The sequence below is a fragment of the Elephantulus edwardii genome, unplaced genomic scaffold, assembly GCF_000299155.1.
Source record: "Elephantulus edwardii isolate Elephantulus edwardi_28Jun2011 unplaced genomic scaffold, EleEdw1.0 scaffold00045, whole genome shotgun sequence".
In the NCBI taxonomy this organism is placed as follows: Eukaryota; Metazoa; Chordata; class Mammalia; order Macroscelidea; family Macroscelididae; genus Elephantulus; species Elephantulus edwardii.
The window spans coordinates 11965791-11974963 of NW_006399795.1; the positions used below are offsets into that span (position 1 = coordinate 11965791).

General features: G+C 42.2%; 1 pseudogene; it reads left to right on the plus strand.

The window, feature by feature from the left end:
* The first annotated feature begins 3732 nt into the window (after positions 1-3732).
* On the plus strand, positions 3733-5366 carry LOC102874957 (annotated as a pseudogene).
* Positions 5367-9173: the final 3807 nt, after the last annotated feature.

Genomic DNA, 9173 nt, shown 5'->3' on the forward strand with positions numbered 1-9173 from the left:
GGTAAATTTGTTGCCAAGGAGCGCTCTAAAGAGCAAGAATGCAAGTTTCAAGATTAAGGTGTGCTCGATCTGAGTCGTGGTATTTTCCATTGCTTTCTATGGATCTGAAAATTGGACAATAAATGAACAAAATTGCCAAAGAAAGTGCAACTAGGGTGCTTCTCAGAGGCGAGGATGATGAAATCTGTTCTCCTAAATATTTTAAAGATCATCTAGTTCTCGGGAAAAGATACAATACTGGGAAAAGTGGAGAATCAGTGAAAGAAAGATCCTTAGCAAGATGTATTGACACAGTTACTGTAACAATGGACTAGAGCATGGGGAGCGGAGGGAAAGGTAGGGCAAGATTCATATCTGTTGTTCAGAGAGTAGCTATGAGTCATAACAACACCCGGCGCTGGAGGAGGATGTCATCTTTGGAAAGACAGTTAGTTGTTGTTAGGTGTGGTCCAGACGAGCCAGCCCTATGAACAACAGATGTGAACCCTGTTCTACTCTGTGCCTTCCTCATCATTTCCAACACACTCAAGCCCATTGTGTAGCAGTCATTATGCCAGTTCTTCTGGTTGAGTTTCTTCCTCTCTTTAAACAACCATGAATGGCCTCTCCTAGCAACATACCCAAAGTATGTGAGACTAAGCTTTGTCATCTTTGTTTCCAAAGTGCACTCTGGCTGCCCTTTCTCCAAGACATAGTTTTTTTTTCTCTTGAAAGTCCATAGTATGTCCAATACTCTTCTTCACCACCACAGCTCAAAGGCATCGATTTTCTGTCATACTTATTCATTGTCCATCTCTCAGATTCTTGAAAAAACCATGGTCTGAATCATGCTCATCTTAGTCTTCAAAGTGACATCATTGCTTCTTAGTTACTTGGAGAAATTCTTGATTAGGGGTAGTATTGCTGGTGTCAGATGAAACCTGGCTTAAAGCAGAGAATACCAATAGAATTTCTATTTATGTTTCCTTGACTATGAAAAGGCATTTGATTGCGGGGATCATAACAAATCATGACTAATATTGAGAAGAATAGAAACTCAGAACACTTAATTGTGCTCATGACAAATCTAAACCTTTAGAAATGTAGAGGCCTAGAAAAAGAGAAAAAGGCCCTTAATGAGATGTATTTGACCATGTATAATGTAACTAACTATCCGCTGTGTTGTAAATTGTAGATGGTTTAGTGGGTAAGGGTTTGCTCTGTCAACACAAAAGCAGGAGATTAGAATCCACCAGGTGCTTTATGGGAGAAAGATGGACAGTCTCCTCCTGTGCTATTTACAGCTTCTGAAAACCTGCTGAAGGGTCAGCTGTGATGAGACTCTGACCGGATGGCACATAACAACAGCATGATGTTAATAAGGAAGAATTGAAAGATTTTCTTTAAAGATATGACCAGCCTTATCAGTCTCCTCGGGCTGTGGACCCCCATCAGGTTTCTGAGGCTGTACCCCTCAACAGGTGAGACTGATCATTCTTTCTCTGCAGACTTGAACTGCTGCTACCTTTTGGGTTAGCAGTGCAGCTGAATACAACTCCAGAGCTCCAAGGTAAAGAATTAGGAAGCTACTTGTCTAACAGAAATCTAGCTGTCTGCCTCCAGGCTTGAACCATTGACCTGCTACACTTGTCAATTTTATATTTTTTTTCGTTTGATTTTCATTCCATCATTCATACACATTTTGGTTTATGACATTAGTTACAACTAAGCAATGCAATTTATTACAATGTCTCATCGAATCCTCATTGTATCTTGCCTTTCCCTTCACCCTGCCCATCCAGACACTAATCTCTGCTGACCTAGCATTTCCAATACACCACAACCTCCATTTCCCCCTTTCTTCTCCCATTTGATCAGTTATGCATCTCCTGTTCCAAGTTGTTAATTGTAGTATATATATTATCCAGTCACCAGGTTGACTATCCCTTTTGTTAACTAATTATACTGTTGTCTACCCATTTTATTTCTGCTCTCCCCATTAAACAGAGTAAAAAGAAAGCCCACAGACTGGGAAAAAATATTTGCAATGACAAAGCTGACAAGAGCCTTGCAACTAAAATTTTATAAAATACTACAGTACCTCGACAAGAAAAAGACTAATAATCCAATTAATACAAGGAGCAGAAGATATGAAAAGACTCTTCACCAAAGAGGATATACATATAGCCAGCAAATACATGTAGAAATGCTCAAAGTCATTACTATCAGACAGATGCAAATCAAAACAACAATAAGATATCATCCCACCCCAGTAACAATAGCAAAGTTTACCAGGACAGCAAGGAAGTAATATTGGTAAAGATGCAGAGATTGGAATTCTCATGCACTGCTCGTGGGAATGTAAAATAGTACAACCACTATGGAAGGCAGCCCAGTGTTTCCTTAAAAAATGAAAATAGAAATCTCTTTTGATTCAGCTATTTCACTACTGGGAATATACTCTAAGGAAATCAGGGCTGAGACATGAACTAATATATGTATACCTATTTATTTTATTTTATGTTTATTACAGCATTACTCACTGTAGCAAGGAGATTGAAGTAGCCCAAGTGTTCCTCAACAAATGAATGGATAGAGAAATTTTGGTATAGTCACACAATTAAATACTATGTAGCATATAAAAAAGAATTATGAACTTGTAAAACACTATACAACATGGATGGGTCTAGGGGACAGCATGCTGAGTGAAGTAGCTCAATTAGAAAAGGATAAGTACTGTATAAGATTTCCATCATACTTTTAGATTTTAGACTTCTAAAGTCTGTGACTCTGCTTTCCCATGATGACCTTTGGAAGAACTTGAACATGGATGAGTTTAAGGGACAGCATGCTGAGTGAAGTACCTCAATTACGAAAGGATAAACACTGTATAAGATTTCCATCATACTTTTAGACTTTAGACTTGTTTATGTCCAAAGTCTGTGACCCTGCTTTCTCATGATGACCTTTAGGTATGTCTGCTCCTGATGCCAACAGCCTCCAAAGTCTCAGATCACACCTGTTTGCTGATGGCTTGGGGTCTGTAGTCTCAGATGCCTCGCTTTTGAGATTTGACCTACAGAACTGGGGCTTTTCAGTTTTGTTTGTTTGTTTGTTTTTCTCCACCCTCCTCCCCAGTCCATTCCTCCCTCCCCCCCCCATGTCTTTTTTAATTGTCCAATTGCCACAGTGCCCGCCAAAGCCAGTTCTGATCAATCTCCCTTGTCAGTGTGTCCGTTGCCATTCCCTATCACTCCTCCCTGAGACTTCACCCTGATTCATAAGGAAAAGGGGATGGCGTATTCTCTTAGCTACTTCCTGCTGAAAAGGGACGCTGTGGGTTTCAGGGTGAAGGTCTTCTCTCACTACTCTAAAGGGCCCCTTTGGCAGTAGGAAACACGTAGACTATTATGGAGATCGACCCTGGAATTTAGATGCACTGCCATCAACCGTGCCCAGCCGTACATGCTCATATCCTTGAAGATGTATCATGTAAGTGCTGCAGCCTTCAAACTGCAAAGCAGCAAGATGTTCTTCCTTTATCTGGAGTTTCAGCTCATTTTTCCTTTGCATCTCAGCGATTTCCTCTGGGGTGGGTAGTACAGGTGATGATTCTGCTACAGGTGGTGATTTACCAGAACTGCTGAGTCAACCCGAGGGCAGGTCAGTAGTGATGCAGCTCCCACCGGGCCGCAGCTCTGTAGCGCATCTTTTTACCACTAAGCATGGTAGAGTTCCTCCAGCAATCGGGTGATGAGACTATCCACGTTCAGCTCCCCGTCCGCCATCTTGTCGGCACACCCTTTTTCTGACGAGTCCACTCTCCGGACGATTCCCCCAAATGGACTCTTCATGCACCTCTCCATGTGTAAAGCAGCTTTTTGTGGTGTGACTTTTCTCTTTCTCGCTGTTTTCTTTATCACATTGTTCCTGGGCCGGTGGTCCGAGCCGCCCGCCGCCAGCCACTGCCGCGCGCTGTGGTCCCGCCCCCGGCTTTTCAGGTTTTATAAGCCTATGAATTGTTTTCTTCTTGACCTCTTTCTCTATCTCACTATATCAATTACAACATGCCTCTGGAGACTCTATGAACTTTGATAAATTATGATAGTTAAAGAAAGGCTTCAGGCCTTTTGTTCATAGGGTTGCTATGAGTTGTGCTCGACTAGATGGCAATCAAGAACAACAACATATATATACTTATGTGTATATATATGTGTATGTATACATATGTATACAACATAGATCTAGCAATTGAATTCTATCATGTGGTAACCCAACCAATAAATCATGTGTGCATGTAACGAATCCCCAGTTAAACCTTTGGCCCACGAAGCTCAGGTAAGTTTCTTTGATTGACAATGCTCCCATGTGGTGACACACATTGAGACCATGATGCAAGGATGTGCCTGGAACAGTGGAAGCTTCACGCTTGCAGTTCTTCCAGAACTCTACACTAAATGTCTCTTCCTTTAGCCGATCTTGATCCATATATCCTTTCCTTGCTAGAGAAGCCGTGGTATATTCACACAATGGAATACTATGCTGCAGTGAAAAACAAGGAACTCATGAAATATTTCGTGTTCAAAATAGGTGAACCTGGAGGACATTATGCTGAGTGAAATATATCAGTCATGAAAGGATAAATACTGCATAATGGCACTGTTGCAAAATGGGACTGACATAGGGGTTGGGGGGGAGACTGAGAAAGATGGGATAAATAATGTATACTGCATTGAAACAGATGAAGGAGAGAACTGTTTAAAAGACATATATAATTAGGTATTATTGTCATGACAGGAGTCCAGAATGAAGATATGATATTGTTGCTAGTTGCCATCAAGACTCATGGTTTCCTCTTATGTGACAGAATGAAACGCTGCCTTGCCTTCTCCAGTACCCTCCTCATACACACTGATATGCTTTGACTCCCTATTGCAGATATTATGATTGACGCCTCTGAGATGTGGTGCTGGAGAAGAGCCCAGTGACACCACTGAGAATGTGAAGCAAAGATCCAAGACAAGGAATGCATCCCCCCTGACCAACAGAGGCTGATCTTTGCTGGGAAACAGCTGGAAGATGGGTGTACCCTGTCTGACTACGACATCCACAAAGAGTCCACCTTGCACCTGGTGCTTCACTTGAGAGGGGGCATGCAAAACTTCGTGAAGACCCTGACCAGTAAGACCATCACTCTTGAGGTCGAGCCCAGCGACACCATTGAGAATGCCAAGGCAAAGATCCAAGATAAGGAAGGCATCCCTCCTGACCAACAGAGACTGACCTTTGCTGGGAAGCATCTGGAAGATGGGCTCACCCTGTCTGACTACAACATCCAGAAAGAGTCCATTCTGCACTTGTTCCTGCGCTTGAGGGGTGGTGTCTAAGTTTCCCTCTCTGAAGCTATCAAGAAATTTCATTACACTTTTCTTTCAATAAAATTGTTGCACCCTCCCCCCGCACCAAAACAAACAAACAAACAAAAATATACCATGGACTGCCAGTACAACAAACAGGTTTGTCTTAGACAGAGTAAAATCAGGATGCTCCTTGGAGGCAAGGATTCTGATGCTTTGTCTGACATCCTTCAGGCATGATGTAAGGAGGGACCAGTCCTTGGAGAAGAACATCATGCTTAGAAGGGTGGTGGGACAGAGAAAGAGAGGAAGAACCTGGATGAGATGGATTGATAAAGTGACTGGGGTAATGAGGGTAGGCGTGTCAGAGACAATAAAATTGGCACAGGATAGAGCAGTTTTCAGGGAAAAAACAACACACCAATCCTTTTCATGAAGGGTTTCCTTTGTTTTCTCTTATCCTCTTATTTACCAAATTTGAAGTCTTTTTCTAGTAATTTCCTTGATAACCTGTCATACGTAATAGGAATGAAGCCTTGCCATTCCCACTCCTAAGGAACATTCCTCTCAGACTGTTTAGTTCCTTTTCTGGCAGCCAGTGGTATATTCAATATCTTTCACCAACACCGTGATTCAGTACATTCATTCTTCTTCAGTCTTCCTTTCTTGTAGTCCAGCTTTCATCTGCTTAAGAGACAATTGAAAATTGTCATTGTAGGTCAGGTACATCTCTTGTAGGTCAGGTACATCTCAGTCATCAAGCTGCCTGACAACTTATACCAGAAAACAAAACAATGACATTAAAATGGTGTTCCTTTGAAATTAAATTTCAGTGGGATTGATGTTGTTGTTATGTGCCATCGAGTCACCTGAAACTCATAAAAACTGTATGTATAACAGCTCTGAACCTGCCCTGTCCTGAGTCAGTCTCACTGACTCTGACACATCTACTCCCATTACCCCAGTTACTGTGTTAATCCGTCTCACCCAAGGTCTTCCTCTTCTGCAATGTCTCTCCATTCTTCCAAGCATGATGTCCTTTTCCAACAACTGACCCCTCCTGGCAACATGCCCAAAGTATGTGGGGAGGAGCTTCAAAATCTTTGTCTCCAAGAAGCAGCCTGGTTTCACCCTCTCTAGGAAAGAGCTGTATTTTTTTTTTCCTTTGTCAGTCCATGGTATGTTCAAAACTCTTCTCCAGCACCACCACTCAAAAACATCTTCTTCTGTCATCCCTAGTCATTGTATAATTGCAAAGATCATGGCCTAAGTGAGGCACACCTTAATCTCCAGACTGGCGTCATTGATCTTCAGCACTCTAGAGAGGTCCCTGACAGTGAGTTTCCCCAGTGCACTTTATCTTTTGATTTTCTGACTGCTGGTGCCGAAAGTGTTGATTGTGGATTCGAGCTAGCTGAAATTGTTAACAACCTCAATCCCTTCTCCATCTATCACTGAGCTGCCAATTGGCCCAGTGGTGAGAATTTGGTGGAATAACCTTTGTTTTTGTTTCCTGTCACCCTTGAGTCACACAGTTTATAACAAATGGAAGAGCGGAAATCAGAGTCTAGATCTGACTCCGGTGACTGGGTTCCACCTCTCTGGTCTGCTGTCTGGTTTGGGAAAGAGACATGCTGTTATTATGATCTCTTCTCTCCCTCTATTTGCAAGGATGGCTTATACAGAGGAGTAGCAGGCTGCCTGAAGATACAAACAAATGTTAGTGCAAGAATAGGAAGAACCAAACAGTCCTTGAAGTTGGGAGCAGATAATGACATTCCGTCAAATGTAGGCATTTGCCTTCCTGCATGTAAGTAACTCTCTCTCCTCTCAATGTTCCCATAGAGACAGCCCCACCTTCCCCATGCCCACAGCCTTCTTCACTACCTGCACTGTTTATTAATGCAGAGTAGGCGTGTTACACAAAACCTTCAAATGGAAAGTTATGGGGGGTAATCATTTCCCTGATCTGTCTGTGCTAAAAGTGGAGCAGCCTTCTCTCCTCAGCAGGCCACCGCCCATCTCGAAATGTCATCTTTAAACGATTATGCCAATGAACAGTTTTATTCCTTCCAGCACTTGGCAATTCAACAAACTGGAGAGATTTTAATTCAAAGTGGCAAAATAAAAACAAAAAGACCAAAACAAAACCCTTTTCCATTGCTTGGAAACTCAGCGAGAAAGTACCAAAGTTGCCAAAACCAAAATGTAATGCATACAGATCAATATCTCAGTAATATGCAGAAGCTTATGGCACAACAGCTAAAGAGCTCTTTTAAATACAGAAATTAAATACAGAAGCCCAAGTCAAGAGTTTATTATTATAACATTAAATTTCAATATTGGATTAAGGGGTGAATAGTAATATTTTTGTTTGTATGAAACAGTGATACTTTAGCACTATTTCATTTGTATACGTTTCTCTCTTTTATCAAAGTACTTTCACATATATTATTGTATATGTGTCCCTATGCAGAATATATAGTATATATAGTATTTGTACTCTCATGTAGTGGTTGTGTTCCTATTAGAATATAAACCACTTCTGGTGGCTTATTGGCAAAGACTTGTACTGTCAATCCAAAGGCATGTGGATTGAATCCATCAGCTCATCTATGACAGAAAGATGGTCAATCTCCTCTCATGGGATTAAACTGCCTCTGAAAACTTGGTTCTGACTCCAGGGTACGTAACAATAACAACAATATTATAATACACATGTTCCCCTGGCATCAGAGGCACTGATGAGGACTGTGTCCACCTGTTGCTTATTTCCGCTGAGCCTCCCAAGAGAGCATTCCAACTTGTGACATTTGGCCAGTCTGCTGCCACCCTCATTGACTTCTCACAGTGAAGCAACTCAAAGTCCATGCTGGAGTTGCAGAGTGGACCCTTTGAGATGTTTTTGATGTCCACTGAGAGATGGGAAAATAAGGCCTCTATGTGTGGAGCTCATCAGGTCCTCAGGGCTGACCTGTTTCCCGCTCTCTGCCAAGTGAAGTCTCCACCTCTGTTCCTATGGAAGAACTCCCAAAATGCAATAAGACTCCTTTGAATTAGCAGCAAATGGAAAAACATGCTGGACCTGGGCTCCCAGTCAGGGCTGGGGCTTTGGGAAAAGGTGATACTGAGGCTCCTGGTTTTCTACTCTACCAGCATTCAGAAATGAGCATCAGGTGGGCACAGTCATTATCAGTGCCCACCTCCCGTTCAAGGTGCTCTCCAATGGTGTTGAACTTATCATCCATACTTTCTGTATACTTTGTCTGATCACTCTCCATTGTGTTTCCTCAATCTCGTTGGTCAGGGCTTAGGTCTCTTTCTCCATTATGTTCCCTGCTATTCTTCCCCTGAAGATGTGGGAGCTGTAATGCTGCAAACTATGCTTTCAGGAGTTCAAATACCATCAGGGTCCTCTATGCTGGATAGGTTTCAGTCAAGCAGGGAAGTTTCCAGACTAAGACAGACTAGAAATAAAGATATGCAATCTACATGAAGTATGAATCTAGAAAAATTGGAGGTTGCCAAAACCAAAATGTAATGCATAAAGATCAATATCTCAGTAATATGCAGTAAGGTGAAAGGGACTAGTTTTGGCCATTTTAAATCGGAAAATCTCTATCCTTGAAACGAAGGTGGGTGATTGTCATCTGTGGCCCTCGGCCAGGTTCAAATTGTCTTCCTGTCAAACATTCTTCTAGGTGGTATAGCACTGGTCTGTATGTTGCTGTACAGAGGTAACTAGTGGTTGCTGTGATACTGAAGCCTGTGACAGTGATGTGCCAATCGTGGTAATGGGCACCCATGGTGGACAGTGTTGGCTGGAGCTTCCCGACT